This window comes from Peromyscus eremicus, chromosome 10, assembly GCF_949786415.1.
Source record: "Peromyscus eremicus chromosome 10, PerEre_H2_v1, whole genome shotgun sequence".
NCBI classification, from domain to species: Eukaryota; Metazoa; Chordata; class Mammalia; order Rodentia; family Cricetidae; genus Peromyscus; species Peromyscus eremicus.
Window position 1 is genome coordinate 53,527,620 of NC_081426.1, and position 19,732 is coordinate 53,547,351.

The window sequence follows — 19,732 nt, forward strand, 5'->3', positions numbered from 1 at the left end:
GTTAATCTTGATTTGATCCCTAGATGAAATCTATATATTATTAAAAATTGAAGATACAAGTTTTATGGGATTTCCTGTGGGAATAATTTATATAAAAATCATGTTAATGATTTATTTCTTCTGTACTAAACTGAACAATTTTCTCTACTTGAAATGCCCATACTGCATCTTTATTGAATAAAACAGTATTTCCAATTCATAAAGCAAAATTTTGCTCCTGAATAAATTTGACATATTTAATTAAATATATTCATTATTTTATAATTGTACTCTGTTTAATTATGAGTATTTGGAAAATGTTGCTTACTCATAATGAAATAGATAATATTTTGAAAACCTGAAATATATGTGCTAAATATTGCCTCTCTGTGAATATTTTCCCTTGAAGATATATTACAGAGAACCATTTAGGAAAATAACACTGACTGATTAAAAATATCACTTAATTCTATACCTTCTTTAAAAAATTTTTCATTTGTTTGATAGAGAACCTTTCTGGTAAATATTTGTCATCAGACACTGCTTAAGTACAGCCATATAATCATGAATCACTGGCACAGTTCCTCTGTAAATGGCACAGTAATTCATTTAGGCTAAATTTATATGAATACATTTATATGTTCACACTGAATTTCCAAGGGGCAAATTGTATTAGCACAGGAAGTATGCATGAATTCTTTACCACTATCTCTCCACATGCATAATACTTAACTTCACACATATTATGTATCTGTTTACTGTCTGTATATATGTTCCAGAAGTAGATAAATTGTCTTCTGGAAGATTCTAGCAAGGAGCCATCACTATTCCCATAAATGGGAGGCTACAGCAGCACATGCAGCTGCTGTGTTGTCTGTGAGTTGGAAAGCATGCCACTGCAGATATGGGTGTTGGGAGAAAGTATATTTGGGGATGATGTATTTTGTCTGTCTACTAGGGAGATTTGCAGCATTCAAAACACTACATAGCTGAGGAATCAGGGAATACTCGCAAATTCTAAATCAAAACACTTTTTTTTTTTCAGAATGATTTCTCAAATTTAGAGTGAAAACAGCTTATTGCAGTTAACATTTCAGGTTGCAGTCCATCACTTCAGAGAAGTCACGGCAGCAGGAGCTAGAGACAGCTGTCCCATCACAGATGTAGTAAACAACAGAGAGAAATGAATTAATTCATAATTATTTGCTTCCGTGTTCATGCTCACCTTGACATCTCTACTCATTTTTTATTAAGGATTTTTTTAAATTCAATTTACATACCAATCACATATCCTCCTCTCTTCCCTCCTCCTGCCCCTCCAGCCTTTTCCCCTTATCCCACCCCTGATTTCCTCTTCCAACAAAGTATGGCCTCCCATGGGGAGTTAACAGAGCCTGGTACTTTCAGCAGTGGCAGGTCCAAGCTCCCCTCTCTGCATCAAGGCTGCCATGATTGGTGGAGACATCATGGGATAGGGAGAACCTGAGTGCTAGGGAAGTTTCCAGGAATGACCAAGGATGACTTAGATTACTAGCAATAGTGGAGAGGGTGCCTGAAATGGCTTACCCCAGTAATCAGGCGGGTAAATACCCCAACTCTACGACAAATTACTAAATAGACTTATTAATTAAACAAACAGGCCGGGCGGTGGTGGCGCACGCCTTTAATCCCAGCACTCGGGAGGCAGAGGCAGGATTTCTGTGAGTTCGAGGCCAGCCTGGGCTACCAAGTGAGTCCCAGGAAAGGCGCAAAGCTACACAGAGAAACCCTGTCTCGAAAAATCCAAATCAAACAAACAAACAAACAAAACAAAAAACCAAAAAACAAACAAACAAAAAAACTAGAGCCAGATATTGGGGTTAAAACCCAGAGATCAGAAAATCAGAAAGAAGCCAGCCAAGTTCTTACCACTTGGAGATACTTATCCAAAGAGATCTATTTCCTGTATACCCACACCTGTAGTCTTTCTGTTTTGCCATCATATTTCCTCTCTCCACCCAGCTACATCATTTCTTCTTCCTGCCCAGCTCTGTCACTTCCTGTCTGTCTGTAGAGACCTCCAGACCTTTAGAGTTAGTACTCAGATTAAAGATATGTACCACCACACCCGGCTCTGTACCCAGTATGGCCTTGAACTCGTAGAGGTTCAGAAGGACCTCTGGCTTCCAAGTGATAGAATTAAAGGCATGTACTACCATTGCCTGACCTTTATGTTTACTATAATGGCTAGCTTTTTCCTCTGATCCTCAGATAAACTTTATTGGGGTGCACAGATAAAATATCACCACACCTGTCATTATATAGCCATCATTCAGTCACTGATGGAAGCAGATGCAGAGATCCACAGCCAAGCACCAGGCTGAGCTCCAGGAGTCCAGTTGAAGAGAGGGAAGAGGGATTCTATGAGCAAGAAGCATCAAGATCATGATGGGGAAACATGCAGAGACAACCAATCCAAACTAGTGGGTCTTACAAACTTTAGATCAACAGCTATGGGTCCTCCCTGGGACTGGACTAGGCCCTCTGCATAAAGGAGACAGTTGTGTAGCTGGATTTGCTTAAGGGGGCCACAGCAATGGGATCAGAACCCATCCCTGATACATGAAATGGCTTTTTGGAGGCCACTACCTATGGTGAGACACCTTGTACAGCCTTGATATCAGCACTCTTATACAGATCACAACCTACAGCCTAAAGAGTGGTGCTGCCTATAGTGCACTGGGTTTTCACCCATGAATTAACTCACTTAAAACAATCTCACACAAAGACCAACCAAAGGTAGAGAAACAGTTTCTTTTTTTATAGTATTTTTATTTTATAATTAACTTAATTTCACATGTCAGCCACGGATTCCCCCATCCTCCCTCCTCTCACCTCCCAGCCCTCCCCCACAATACACTCCCCACTCCCACCTCCTCCAAGGCAAGGTCTCCCCTGGGGAGTCAGCCCAGCCTGGCAGACTCAGCCAAGGCAGGTCCAGTACTTTCCTCGCTACACCAACGCTGAGCAAAGTGTCTCAGCATAGACCCCAGGCTCCAAAAAGCCAGCTCATGCACCAAGAACAGGTCCCAGTCCCACTACCTGGGAGCCTCCCAAACAGTTCAAGCTAATTGACTGTCTCACTTATCCAGAGGGCCTGGTGCAGTTCCATGGAGATTCCTCCACCACTGGTTCTCAGGTCATGTGTTTCCACTAGTTTGGCTATTTGTCCCTGTGCTTCCTCCAACCACGGTCTCAACATCTCTCGCTCATACAATCCCTCCTCTCTCTTGCAGATTGGACTCCAGGAGCTCCACCTCGGGCTTGGCCATGGATCTCTGCATCCACTTCCATCAGACACTGGATGACAGTTCTATCATGACAGCCAGGGTGTTCAGCCATCTGATCACCAGAGCAGGTCAGCTCAGGCACTCTCTTGACTATTGCCAGTAGTCTACAGAGGAGGTATGAATTCCTACTCACCAGAGAAAAACAATGACATCATGAGGTTTACAGGCAAATGGATGGAACTAGAAAAAATCATCCTGAGTGAGGTAACCCATCCTCAGAAAGACAAACATGCTATGTTCTCTTATAAGTGGATACTAGATGTAAAGCAAAGGATAACTAGAGGGCAACTCATAACTCCAGAGAGGCTACCTAGTAAAGAGGACCCTAAGAAAGACACAGGGATCATCCAATGACAGACAAATAGATGATGATATCTAAATGAGCAAACTGGGGGTGGGGGTGGGGGTAACAGAGGGCAAAGGTCAGGGGAAAGAGAGAGTAGGGGAGAGGGAGGTTCCAGCTGGGTCAGAGCAGTGTGGGAGAATGGAGAGGGAGATACCATGATGAATGAAGACCCCAGGGGAATAGGAAGAAGCAGAGTCCTAGGGAGGTCTCTAGAGAAACACTCTTACCAAGTAATTCTAGGATGCATTAAGTTGACATTTAGTGATAACCATCAAAATATTTCTACTGTAATAAATTAACAAATTATTGATGATGTCCCATCTCAAGGCCTTAGCTTAATCACAATTGTAAACTAATTTCCCTTTGAATACATAGTGAAATATTCACAAATTCCAGAAATTAGGAAATGGGCATATTTAAGGGGCCAATGTTGCATTCTACCACATATTTGCTTCCATAAAAATATGACAAAATACTAGGCTCATTATTTTCCTCAACAATTTCTCCCCATGTATCACTTATTTCAAATACTCCCTAATTGATATTTAATAAATTACAAATGTGCTCCCTAATATTCTTTTAACATTAAATATATTGTATCATACTTTATGTCATTTTAATCAATATGAATTTGAGGTTTCATTTATGTTAGTTCTGGAAGATCATTGTTGACTACATAATGTTTTCAAAACTACATAAATCTGGTTTAATCAAAAAGAACATTGTTGTATTCAAGTTTCATAAGACAAGACTATTAAACATAGATAAGCAGCAAGGACAGCAGAGGGAGAGACTTTGGAAATATCCCTGGACAGATGGAAACTGTACTTCGTATGGGCCCTGGCACAATGGCTGAAGAAACTTTGAAAGTACTCTCAACTTCCTGAGTTTTAGTGCTTGGGTGATGAACTCAAAATGTCATGAAAGTTATTTTGTTTCTAGGGTCCTGGGATATTCATAACTTTCATACATCTCAAGATACTGCATTATCAGCATATTTTTCTGTTATCCTTGAGACTATTAAAATAAAATGGGGCATGAAGTGAAACAGTTTTTTAATAGCTACCAAGAAGCTGCTTGCATTTGTTTGTACATTGATTAGGTTATATAAAGTTTAGAAAACAATTTGCAAATGAATTATCTTTATTATGTATAACCTTTCCATCTATAGAATGTACTTTTGCATTTATTTAGAGACACTAATTCACATTATATTCAACAAAGAAAATTTTCATTTAGCTTAATAATTTTTCTTTTGATATATATATATAATGATGTTTTATGACTAAAATTTCTTCAGCCTTACAATTTATTTTTATGATTGAGTATTTTGTATAATGTATGTACAGTGTAATGTGATTTAATATATATACTGAATGTGCTATATTTTGTGTCTCAGTGCCACTGAGAAATCCAGAACATATTAAAAGAAAAATTTAAAAAAAGAAACAAAAAATCTGCCAGTCATGATGATATATGCTTTGGTCCCAAAAATGAAGTAAAAAAAGATAGATATATCTCTATGTTGCAAGCCAGTCTGCCCTACATCGAGATTTCCAGGCTAACAAGAGTTACACAGAAGAAGAAGGAGGAGGAGGAGGAGGAGGAGGAGGAGGAGGAGGAGGAGGAGGAGGAAGAAGAAGAAGAAGAAGAAGAAGAAGAAGAAGAAGAAGAAGAAGAAGAAGAAGAAGAAGAAACAAGTTAGGAAAGATAAGAAGAGGAATGAGAAAAACAAGAAGAAAAAGAGCATGAAGAAGAAAAAGAAGAGAAAGAGGAAGTAGAAGAGAAAGTGGAAGAAGAGAGAAAAAAACTTTGCTCCATTAATAGTTTTTATTCCTGGACACAGAAAAAATAGGAAACATTTTGGATATAAAATATGATGTATGAACAGTGATACATGTTAGAAGAAAAATACAATTGCAAAAGGAAAGCGGGAGCTCAGCATTACATTATTGTTTGATATTGATACCAATCAAACTTTAATAGCAGGTGATATTTGAATAAACAGCTAAGGGAATTAAGAAAGCCTATGAAAGAATTCTCCAGGTAGAAACCTGTGATTGTTAGTGTTAATTGACAAACTGACAGAACTCAGAATCACTTGGAAGAGAGGCCATCAAGAATATCTATGAGGGATTGTATTAATTGTGTTAGTTGGTGTAGACTGATTCATGTTAATTGTCGGTAAGATCATTCCCTTTGTAGGTAACATTGCATAAAGTGGAAAAGAAAGCTGAGCTCTCGTGTACATGCACTCACTGGTTATTGACATAATATGATCATGTGCTTCAAGCTCTTGCTGCTCTGGCTTCTGCACCATGATGGACTATGTTCTGAACTGAAGGGTAAGGTAAACCATTGCCTCATTTGCTCCATCAGAGTATTTACCGTAGCAGTAAGAGAAACAAACCAAAAGTAAGACACAGGTCAGCAAATTCACAGATCTATGGTGGGGAATGGAGGAAAAGCTGAGTGTGTAAAATCCTGCACTGAAGAGTTCTTGACCTGAGCCACCAAGGTCAATGACCAAAGCATCAGACACATGAGAAACTAGCAAAGCTTCCCCATTAGTCTGTGTGGCTTAAAGGAACAGCAACACCTTCTTCAGGTCTGAGTGCAAATGTTGGTAGTGTGTACACAATAAAAAAAACCCACCATAGCTTTCTCTGTTGAATGTTCACAGCCTGAAGACTGATTCCATATAGAGATTGCTTCAACCGAGATTAGCTAAACTTGTTTTCTTGTTCAGCTGTGTGAAGTAACAGTGACCCCATGTTCAACTGTATATGATAAACAAACTGAGCATATTGGCTTCCTGCAGCTTCTCCATCAGACAACCTAGTCCACACCATCCTAGCTTTCTTTTCCATTCACTCACTGCCACTAGTCTGGGTTTTGAGACCTAAGCCATATAAGGGCCTAATAGTCTAGAGTCAAAGTCCCAACCATATTAAAGAAATAGCTTGTGGATACAAAGAAAATAGAAACAGGATTTTGGATTCATATATTTAATAAGGCACTATAATTTAAATATCAAATTTCCCATACAGCCTCCTGTGCCGAACCCATAGCTTTTATTTGGTGACAACTCTTGTGGGAAGACTGAATCATTTAGGAGATAGGGCTGAGATAAAGAAAGTGAGTTTAATGACAGGAGACTTGTTATTAATTTCCCAGCTCCACTCCTCTGCCATCTCCTCTTCTTAATTGACCAATATGTGAGCAAGTAGACTCATTATCGTGCTGCTACAATCAAGAAGCTATTCTCTTCTTCATCCTTCCCTGCCGTAATGGCCTACTTTTGGTACTTGTTTTGTCATAGGAAGAAAAATAAGCAACACCAGGTATAAGACACGAGAACTTTAAATGAGTAAAATTATTTGTTTTTTGCCCTTAGACAGAAAATCAATGAGTTAAGCCTGTAAACTTTTATCATGCATTCTTTGACCTCAGTGATGGTAATAATTCATTGTGGGCACAAATAAAAGTAATGATACCATTTATAGCCTTTCTCAAAATTTGGTCTGGAAGATAGGGCATAGTTATTATGAATTATGCAAATGGTTCCTATAATAAAGTATTAGAATGAAAGATGTATTTTATAACAATGTTCATTCATACTGTTCCCTTATTGTTTTTAGAATTGGAGTGCTTATCAATTATTGGTTATATGTTTTGATTTTAGCTGATTGGACATTGTTAATACATGTGTGCACACTGTGGATATCTTTCTGTATGCTGAGAATATGTGTTGTTTGGATTGGTTGATAATTAAAGCTGTTTGGCCTATGGTAAGACAGCTTAGATGAAGGCAGGAAATCCAAAGAGATAGATTAGAAGAGAATGGAGAGCAGAGAAGACTGTGCCAGCTGCCTCCATGAGAAGCAAGATGTAAGAGTACCGGTAAGCCACAAGCCATGTGGCTAAATATAGATTTATAGAAATGGATTAATTTAAGATATAAGAACTAACTAGCAAGAAGCTTGTCATTGCCATAGTTTAAAATTAATATAAGCCTACCTGTCCCAACTGCGGGTCAGCCAGGACACAAGAAAACATCTGAAGTGTGTGTGTGTGTGTGTGTGTGTGTGTGTGTGTGTGTGTGTATGTGCATGTGCATATGCGTTTGTTTGTCCGAGCAACATGCCACAGTGAACATGTGGAAGTCACAGCACAATGCCTGTTGTGCTTTGGAAGTTCTTATTACAGATTCACATTTGCCATAAATTTCTGTTTTATAACAGGAAAAATCAGTTTCTTGGTATATCTTTCCTTAGTAATATTATTTTTATTATTGTTTTCTTATTTTCATTTCATTAATGTACAAGTAACTGCTTAGGTCAATGTTGTGTCATTGTTTTCTCTGCTTGTCTATACCATTAAGATTTACAATTTTGATTGTATCTCCATAATGGGCACATAGTTATTTTTATACATTTATTTTTCAGACAATATTTTTATTTCTCTACCAATTAGGCAAATAAAAGTTGGAATAACTAACTGAGCAAGAGAAAAGTAAATTTGGAACCTTCACCTTTTCTTGAGGACAAACCTGGCAGTTTGATTATTATTTTTTCCTGAGGCTCATATATTTGAACACTAGGTCCCAATTGGTGGTGCTGTTTGGGAAAATTATAAACATTTCTGGAGAAAGCAGGTCACCAAGGGTGGGCTTTGAGAACATGGAGACTTGTTCCATTTCGTGTTCCTCCTCTGCTTTCTGAATGAGGATGGAAATGTGATCAGCCAGAGCTCTGGCTGTCATGACTTCTCTGACAGTTGTGCCTTTCCCATCAATGGATTTGCTCTGCCCTAAAAAGATAAGGTAAAAAGGTTCATTGCTACATGAAAGTGTCAACTTCCAAGTCACCAAACAAGTCTGATGTGTCTTTATCTTACATTAATATCTTGTCTTGTTCTCCTGTATTACTCCACACACTGACTATGACCTTGCATTTGGTCCACAAATGCCCAAACTCCTGCTTAAAAACATGCTAAAACTCCCTCAATTTTGTGAAAATTAGGGCAATTATCCTTTCTTTCCTTTATGTTTCTTCCCTCCTCATCTCTTCTTTCTTTTTGTCTTTTTCTTGCTTTCCCTATTCTTCCTTCTCTTTCTCTTGCTCTCTCCTCAAAGAGTTCTTTCAATTTTAAAGAAAATATTTAATTGTGTCTAATATTAATGGCTTCAGAAAATTGTTTAATTTCATATGGTTGTGTTTTAATTATACTATAATTTTAGGAAAATTATTATGTTTTGTTTTATGCCTATTTCAGTAATATGTAAACATACATAAGTAAATGGATAGACATTTATATACTCCCCAAAAAGACACCAGTTATGCAGAAATAGAGTGTGGTAGCCATGAAAATTACTGATATTAAAATTACTCAAAGTCCAATAACAGTAACCACAAATTCTTGTACCATAAAATAGAAACTGCTAAAGACTTGCATTTTAAACACATACTTTATAGATACATTTCATCTATAGGGATATATATATAAAATGAATAAACAGTCATGTATATTCAGGTATGTTACTTCTATATTAAATTAGAAATGTTTATGCAATCTACTTACATGCCACAGATGTTTAGAGTTGATATTCTTTTATATTTTAAGATGATTCAAAGTGCACTGTCTTTATTGCCTTTGCCTAAAGCAAGAAACAATGTAAAAGCTGAAAAAATATTGTCAAGTATAAATTGCTACCAATAGAATCAACTTTGGAAGAAAGGGAGATAAAAACAACTGAAGAAAATCCATTTACACTAAAGGAAGCAAGTGTATAATGATCTAAATAGAGAACTCGCACACAAAATAACTTCTTGAAAGAGCAATGAATGGTATTACTGTTACAGTAGACTTCGATAAATATTTGAGAATGAATGTAATCCTGTAGCATTTAAATAAATAGGATTCTGTATGTTAGTAATGCATTAAATATATAAGTGTGAAAGAGTGAATGGCAAAAATTAATAACATAATGCTCATTGTGACTGACTTATTGAAACCTACAAATGCATTTATGACTTACATAACACCTTTTGTTTTGCTCTTGATAGAAGATAACTAAAATGTATAATTTTTATGGTACTAAGCACCCAAGGATGCTTTAAAATATTTGAATTTTTAAATTTATCCTTTGAGAGCTTTATAATCATATAAATTGAAATACGATCATACCCACTCACTGTATCTTTCCTGCAACTCCCCTTGTTTCCCTCAACACCTGCACTACTGTGGGGCGTACATGGGCTGCAAAGAGGGTGTCCGGAGAAATTCAGATAAATAGAGCTTAAGCCTTAAGGTGTTTACACAGAGAGTGGATACAAATGGTGAGGAAGGAAGTTAGCTCAAGTTATTTATGCGAAGATAAGATACTAAAAAACAAGAGATAGTGTCAGGACATAAACAACTTGTAAATAGGGTGCCCTTTAAAATGATTGGTTTGTTCCTTCACCCCCTCCTAGGGTTTGGAGGTTTTCTGGTATAAAAGAAGCTTATTGCCTATCAATAAGTTCTTGCTTGACTTGACTCCCTGCTGCGTTTGATTGTCTCTGGGTAAGAGGGAGGCTGGGAAATGGGCAAGCAGCCTTTCCTCGGTTCCAGGCCACCTCTTCACAGGTGACCTAAGTTTCCAGTGGGGCAAGTCCCCACACACTACTAACTTCATTTATTCTAAAAATAAAAATTAACCAAATGTACAAGAAAAAAAAAAGAGCACAAATAGTACTACTTCTCTATGACTGATAGCAGAGTCATTCACTGAAGTGTAGGCAAGTTATCAGTAGCTATAACTCTGAAGAAAAATAATTATCACTCTCTTAGTCACCATCCATTGCCTATAGCTCCTCAGGTAGGAGTGGGACCTCTTGAGAGCTTCCTCCACCCATGCTAGAATTTTGACTGGATCTTTCTTGTATAAATCTAATGCAAGTAACTACAGCTGGTATGATTTCTGATTGCAATATCCATGCCATGTGCTGAAAATAGCATCATATAGCACTCCTCCACATCTTCTACTTCTTATATTCTTTCCATCACCTGTTAAATGATAATCTCTGAGGTTTGGAGGGGTAGCATAGATATAGATATCCAGTTCATGATGATGAGCAATTATTCATTCTCAACATTTTAATAAATTATAGCTCACTGCCTTTATTAAAACCCACTGCAAACAGAAGTTTCTCACACAAAAGTTGAGAGTAGAACAGATTTATGGGTAGAAACATAAAGATTTAGAATAATTTGACAATATTTCAATTAGCAAAATAACAATAGAACCCCCATAGAGCTTATTACCTCCACAGCCATGGATGGGCTTTTTTTCAGGTTTACAATATCAGGCGTAAATACCCTCCTGTGGATGAGGCCCAAAAATCTAATAAAAATGAACTTGTCTACCCCAGAATTATCATGGATTATTTCTTTAACGGACATGTCTAGTCTGGCAGGCCAGTATTTCATCAGCCTATTTATAGCTCTGATAAGACCATGCAACTATGGCTAATTGATTCAAAAAAACTTATTTAAAACCCAATTAAAAACAGACTATTGAACTTAATAGTAGGTTCTCAAAAGAAGAATGCAAATAGCTAGAAACACCTGATGAAATTGGTGTTTAATATTGTGAGACATGGGGAAATCTAGGTTAAAATGTGTTTATTTTTAGTAGAAGGTTAAAAATTATAACATCTGAAGAGAATGTCACAGATTAAATCTAGACATCAACAACAGAATGCTCACAAACTAATGGAAACAAAAATTTTCCACAGCCTGAAAAAATTTGTCAAGGCAGAAATAAGAAATTAAAGACTTTCTAGAATTCAAGAAAAATGAATATACAGCATACCCAAATTAATGGGATGCAATGAAAGCAGTTCTAAGAGGAAAATTAATAGCACCAAGTGCCTATGTTAAAGGAGAGAGAGAGAAAGAGAGAGAGAGAGAGAAAGAGAGAGAGAGAGAGATCTCATATCAGCAATTTAACAACACACAGGAAAGCTCTAGAAAATAAAAGAAATAATCACACCCAAGAGGAGTAGACACAGAGAAATAATCAAACTGAGGGCTGAAATCAATAAAATAGAAAGAAAGAACACTACGGAGAATCAATGAAACAAACAGTTGGCTCTTAGAGACAATCAACAGTATGTACAAACCCTCCTCCAAAATAATTAAAAGACAGAATCAGAAACAAAAGGGGGAATATAACAACAGACAACAAGGAAATCCAGAGAATCACAAAGACATACTTCAAAAACCTGTAACCCACAAAACTGAAAATTCTAAAAGAAATGAATAATTTTCTGGATAGGTACCACTTACCAAGATTAAAATCAAGATCAGATAAAACGCCGGGCGGTGGTGGCGCATGCCTTTAATCCCAGCACTCAGGAGGCAGAGCCAGGCAGATCTCTGTGAGTTCGAGGCCAGCCTGGACTACCAAGTGAGTTCCAGGAAAGGCGCAAAGCTACACAGAGAAACCCTGTCTCGAAAAAAAAAAAAAAAAAATCAGATAAAACTATTTAAATAGACCTATAACCACCAGTGAGAAAGCAGTCATTGAAAGTCTTCTAAACAAAAAATTCCCAGGGCTAGATGGTTTTAGCACAGAATTCTACCAATTTTAAAAGAAGAGTTAATACCAATACTCCTCAAATTATCCCACAAAATAGAAACAAATGGAACATTGGCCAGTTTCTTTTATGAAGCTAAGTTACCCTGATACCCAAACCACAAAAAGATTCAACAAAAACAAGTAAAGACTAAATTCCTCTATGAACATAGATGCAAAACTATTCAATAAATATTTAGAAACTAAATACAAGATAACAAGAAGGAGTTCCTCCAACATGACCAAGTAAGCTTCATCCCAGAGACCAAAGAATGGTTCAATAAAAGAAAAGCTATGAATATAATCCATCATACAAACAAAATGAAAAACACATACAAACAAAAGCAAAAAACACACGATCATCTCTTTACATGGAGAAAAGGCCTGTGACAAAATCCAACACTGCTTCATGCTAAAAGTCCTGGCAAGATGAGGGATACAAGGGACATACAGAAATATAGTAAAGGATATTTACATTGAGCCTATAGGCAGATCAAATTAAATGGAGAGAAACTCAAAGCAATCTGCTAAAATAGGGAAAAAGAAAAGGCTGTCCACTCATTCCATATTTATTCAATGTAGTACTTGAAGTTTTAGCTAGAGAAATAAGACAACTGGAGGAGATCAAGGTGATACAAATTTTAAAGGAAGAAGTCAAAGTATCATTATTTGTAGATGATATGGTAGTATCCATAAGTGACTCAAAAATTCTGCTAGGGAACTCATAAAGCTGGCAAATACTTACAGCAAAATGGCTAGATACAAGATTAATTAGGAACATCAGTAACACTCCTATAATCAAATGACAAATGGACTGAGGAAGAAATAGAGAAACAATACCCTTCACAATAGCTTCAAATATTAATGAATAATCTTGGGGTAATTCTAACCAAGCAAGTAAAAGACTTGGATGATAAAAGCTTTATGTATTTGAAGAAAGAAACTGAAGAATAGCTCAGAAGATGGAAAATTCCCATGCTTATGGATCATAATTAATATTAGTAAAAATGTCCATCCTACCAAAAGCAATTTACAGATTCTGTTAGATTCTAGTTAACAGTAAGAACTCTTACTTTTTAAAGTTTGTTTTACTCTGAGCTGTTATTCACAATTTCCTGAGACTAAGCTACAACTTGCAACTACATAAGTGTCAATCCTCTTCTTAGAATAAGGCCAAACCACAAGCGTTCAAACTTCTTCTGAGTGAACGGCCTAGAACCTAGTCTGGGCCACCAAACCACAGGACCCTCTGTTAGGCTAAAAGTGTACAACTATGGAAAGTCCCCAACTGCCTTCACCTGTATTACATTATGATTGGAGGAGATAAAAGAACTGCTGGACATCTCACCATTCCCAATTTCAAGTTGTACTTCAGAGATATGGTAATAAGAACCATGTAATATTGACATAAAACCAGACATGTTGAGCAATGGGATCGAGTTGAAGACCCATATATAAAAACCACAGACCTGTGGACACTTGATTTTTAATAAAAAAGCCAAAAATACACATTGAAAAAAAGAGATCCTACCTTCAACAAATGGTTCTGGTCAATCTGGATTTCTGCATGTAGAAAAATGCAATTAGACCTATATTAATGCATCACACACAACTCAAGTCTAAGTGGATCAAATACCTCAAAATAAAACCAGATAAGCTAAACTTGATCGAAGAGAAAACTGCCACAGGAGATGACTTTCTGAAGATAACACCAATTATTAAGATCATCAATAAATGAGAACTCATGAAGTTGAAAAGCTTCTAGAAGGCAAAGGACACTGTCAATCAGACAAAAGGGCAGCCTTCAGAATATGAGTTGATTTTTACCAATTCCACATCTGATAGAGATCTAATATCCAAAGTATATGAAGAACTCTGGAAACTAGATTTTCAAAAACTAAATAATCCAATTAAAAAATGTAGTAGAAATCTAAACAGAGAATTCTCAATAGAAGAAACTCAAATGCCTGAGAAACCAAGAAATGTTCAACATCCATAGCCATAAGAGAAATGCAAGTCAGAACTACTTTGAGATTCCATCTTATACCTGTCAGAATGGCTAAGATCAATATTACAAGTGACAACCCATGCTGGCATAGATGTGGAGCAAGGGGAAAAATCTTTCATTGCTGTTGGAAGAGTAAACTATTACAGCCACTATGGAAAGCAATATGGAGGTTCTGCAGAAATTTGGGAATCAATCTACTAAGGTATACCATTCTTTCACATATATACAAAAGATGCTCCATCCAACCAAAAAGGCCACTTGCTCAACTATTTTAATTTGCAACTTTATTCATAATAGCCAGAAACTAGAAACAACATACATGTCCTTCAACAGAAGAATTGATAAAGAAAATGAAATACATTTACACAGTGGAACATTACTCAACTGTTGAGAAAAAAAAATGAGATCATGAAATTTTCAGACAAATAGATTTAACCAGAAAATTCACCTTGAGTATGATAACTCAGACTTAGAAAGATGAATATGGTATATAGTCATTTATAAATGGAAATTATACATTAAGTAAATGATAACCAAGCTACAATCCCTAAACCCAGAGAGACTAAGAAAAGGGGAATGATCTGTGGGTCTGTGGAGGAATACATGGATCTCTCTCTGGGAAAAGGAAATAGAATAGATTTTATGAATGGACTAGGGGTTGGTGGGAATGGGAGAAGGCGAATCATATGTGGGGAGAAATGGGGTGGATGGATCCAGTAATGATCAGGGAGACTTCCTTTGGCAGCAGATGGGAACAGATACAGAGATCATAGCCAAATATGCTGAGAGAGAGAGTCTAAATGGGAGGTCTCCATTAAATCCTTTCCATGAGAGCCCAGGGAATACTGAGAAAAAGGAGGTGGAAGAATTGTAAGAGACAGAGGGGATGGAGGACATCAAGGGTGGGGTGGATGTTTCTACTTTCATTAAAGAATTTGGGTTAACTTGTAGCTAAAATAAAAACACAGAAAAAAGTTATTTTCGTCATCTATCACTTTTGACCATCTCATTTTTTCAAGAGAAGATAAAATTTATGATGGTAATACTTCATAGGTAAAACCCAGACTTATTTTCAAGTCAGTAAATTTATGAAGGATTTCGTTTCGTGTTTTCTCTTTTATTTGTAGAAGAAATGAGAACTTCATTTTTTGTGCTCTGGGGCATAAACCTGCCATTATGCAGAAATTCATTTGAATTATAAATAAGATAAAAACAGTCTTGTGGTAAAAGTCTATCAGTGAGTCTCTACTAAAGTCTTTACTCTGTCCATATGCCCACAGAGTAACCTTAGCCAGCAGTATGTTTTAGATTAATGAACTTGGGAATATATGTGATCAACAGGCTCATGAAATCCTATGCAAGTCCACACTATCACATCATTTCAGGTTCCAGAGAAAAAAATAAAGGATAAAGAAACAAAAAAGATATGAAGGAGAAAAGAGAGAAAATTGTAAAAGTCAGAGAATGTTTAGAAGGATAGTTGAGGGGATCTTTTTATTTGCTTTAATTATTCTTTCTAAGCAAGAAAGGTAGGAAGGGGTAATTATTTTTGTTCCACCTATCTAGTGTTCTTCATGAAGAACACCTGTAAGACAATGGAAATTGGGACTCAGTGCTACAAAACCATCACACTATCTGGGGACCTGGAGGAAAGTGTTAACATTTCAAAGTATTACATAAGCAGAGAAAAGAAGTCCCCAACTAACATTAAAATAAATCTGTGCCAAATACTTCAAAACAGGATAAGGAAACAAAATAGATACTAAAAGATCTTATGAGAATATTCTTCTGAAGATGAGTCTCACATTTGAAATAATGAATATATTTGAGTAGTGATTTTTAATAGGGATGACATTGTATCATGTAATTTCAGACAAAGGCGAAACAATACTAGAACCATGGTTTATATAAGGATTTTGATGAACTAGCTATACTGTTAGAACCAAGATTGAAATCTAACTAGAAAGGCAGTAGAAAACATAATTACAGCTTCATAATTACCCTATTTCAATAGGGTTTATGTTTTAATAGTAAAAAGTTGAAACACTATAGGAATCACAGCAGCTGGTTGGTTTAAAGTCTGGATAGCAAAGATCTATGGTATGAAAACTATGTTTCTGAAGGAGACATTTTAAAAAGTAGAATATTTATAATATTAAAAGTTATAATTTGTGTACTGAGAGGCAGCATCTTTGTGTTCCTCATTTCCTCATAGCTCATAGCCAAGATCAGGTCTGGCCTGTATTGCTCCATGTTGTATAACAGTTTGAGCTTATATTCAAATATTCCATCCTTCAAGGGGGACGGATTGTTAAAATAAAATCTGTAGAGTATAAATACAAATGGTATTTTACGTGGGTAAAAAAAGGACACTTCCAGATGTTAAAATATCGTTGAACAGAAATTCCAATGCCAGGAGTAGACTGCCTCCCTGTGAATTGTCGGCCCTGGAAGACCCTCACAAACCATAAAGTTTATTTCTACTGCTATTGGTTGTATGCCAGAACTAGATAATATGACCCTATTGCAGAAGACCGTGTTTTAACTGTAGGATATGAAGAAATTAAACTGAGACTGAACTAGAAACTCCTACCCTGCTGGCTGGCTTTTTTCCTACCATGAGGAGCTGTGCAGGATGCTAGTGGGAAATTATCATCGTCATTCCTTCTTTACTGTGGCTCCTACATGCTAAAATATTGACATGCCAGGGAAATTGTGCCTGCTTATGCAATAGTGGCTAGGCTTTCATAAGCAAAACCAACAGCCTTTCAATTGAAATTCATGTCAGGTACTATAAGTCATGATAAAAACATGTGGCTAGGGTGGTCATAGGTCCTTATTTGGACCTGTCAATCTAGACGGATGTGATGTGTTGTCAAATGGCATTCTAAACACATGTGTTTATGCCCACAGATAAATGCTGTTATCATCTTCAACTCATAACCACTCACGATGCTCTTGAGACCAAATAACCTTGGCTGTGGCTCAGTGGCATAATTCTTAGACATAGGTTGACCTCTATAGTCCCCCTCTCCAGTGCACAGTGATTATTGTAAAAGTGACACTGAAAGGAGCATTAGAGCCCGAGGAAGAGATGGAGAGTTGTATACCCATTTCCTCCAATATTAAAACATTCTATCCTGCAGGGAAATTTCTTTAACAGGAAAGTAAACAACTCAAAATGTCTTCAGGAAGTCCCTGAAACTGACCAGATTCACTATGCCCCTTACTGTCAGAGTGAACAAGCCAAGGGCTGAGAGTCACTCTCAGAGGAACCAATATACAAAAGACTCTGAGGTGGATGAGCTACCTGGAAGAAATAGGGACCAGCAGTGCCACCTGGAAGAGGTTTAGACCAACTGAGTCACTTGGAAAAGACAATCTCTAACTTGTCAAGCTGCCAGAAGGCTGTAGTGTTTTAGGTTTCCAGCTTTTATGCACTTTCACCCTTGCTGGGTGGGCTTTGGTAATACAACTGCCACTGAGTTCTTTCTAGTCTTGGAAGCACCCCCTTCATACATATTCCTATTTCAAACTCAATGGTCCACCAAGTCAGAATTTGGTGGTATCTGTACTTTGGTCTGTCATGGGCTCTCGGTGTGCAGCATCTTCCCAGGCAAAATTTTGTCACATAACACTCATGATCTGTGGGACATGGCTGAGACAGTGAGAAAGAAATGAGGAAAAAAGTACTTTTGGTTAGAAAAACCCATTACATTATGATTGAGCAAATGCCTAAATAACTTGATTAAATAAGAAACGCATTTGGCAGCACGTGAGAAGAGAAAAACAGAGAAAGCTAAAGGATATGGATGAATCTTGTGGTACTGAAACAAAGCCTTAGAAATATTGGCAGATGATCATATATAGCTAGAGTTTTCCTGCCTGGGCCATGGTCAGGACAAATCTCTCTCACCTATCAGCCCCGCAGCCACTCAGACCCAACCAAGTAAACACACAGAGACTTGTACTGCTTACAAACTGTATGGCCGTGGCAAGCTTCTTGTTATCTAGTTCTTCTATCTTAATAACCCATATCTATTAGTCTATAAGTTGCCACATGGCTCGTGGCTTACTGGTACCTTAAATCTTGCTTTTCATGGCGTCTCAACCTTCCACTTCCCAGAATTCTCCTCTTTCCTTGTCCTGGCCTATATTTCCTGCCAGGCTACTGGCCAATCAGTGTTTTATTTATTAACCAATCAGAGCAACACGTTTAACACACAGAACATCCCACAGCAATCATATATGTCCATGTGCATATTAACACATACACACACACACACACACACACACACACACACACACACATATATATATATGTGCACACATGCATATATGCAGACATACAAATACAAATGAGAGTATTAGTGAAATTATTAAGGCTACTCCACATAGTTAAAAGGGAGGTTTATTTTGTGGGTTAACTTACAAGTGAAGGGATAGGTAAGTTGCAGGGTCTGAAAAAGGTGTGGCACAGTTCGGCTGTGTTCTCTGGAGAACTCTGCTCCAGCGTCCAGGGTTCAGGAACCAAGAGAGCCAGCTCATCCAGACCTCGGTTCTTCAGGGTCCTCTCTCAGCCCTGCCTTGTAGGTGTGACAGTTACCGAAGCCTCAATGGAGGTTGGAACTTCCAGATCAAAGCTGGAATGGCTACCCACTACATAGAGGGCCAGGCAAATATCATAACAGGCCGCTCAGTCTTCTCTCAGAGATCAGGCCTCAATTTCAGTTTCCTAAGATGGAATAAGCAGTTTCTGAAATAGCCATTAACAAAGGGCAATCAGTCTCTAACACCCCTGAAAACAAGGACAAGAAGGCCTGGTACAGGCAGTATAAGGCCAGGCCAGGCCTGAGCCTCAGTGAGCAAGCTCAACATAATAACCAAATAAGGACAAAGCTTGTGACTTGTACAGGCCTGCCCCAAAATGGAATAACTCTAGCCCTGACCAGCCCCTGACTAGCCTTAGCCAATTAGAATGTTCTAATATGATTGCAACTTGCTTAAGCCAATCATATCTAAAATGGCCTAACTGCTCTAGGACCTCCAATTGGCTCTGCTTAAAAGGATCCTACCAGCTCTTTCAGATTGGCACCATTTTGCCTTTGTGTGGGATGGTCAACCCCAGTATACTGGAATCATCCTCGAGATAATAAATGTTCCTGTTGACTGCACTCATGGATGGTTGTCTTTTGTGGGACTTCTCCAGGACCCTAACAGCAAACACATACATACAGGAGAAAGACCAAAATGCAAACATGATGGATGAAATGATAGCCGTGAAGTCACTGATATGCAAGATTTCCTGGATTGCCATTGCTTTCCTAGTCAAGTTTTGAATATTTCTACAATTAAAGTTATGTATTTTGGAAAGGAATCCCTAAAAATGAGTATGTGTGATATTAGAAGTGGTGGTTTAAAATGAAGATATTTTCTCATTTTGATTT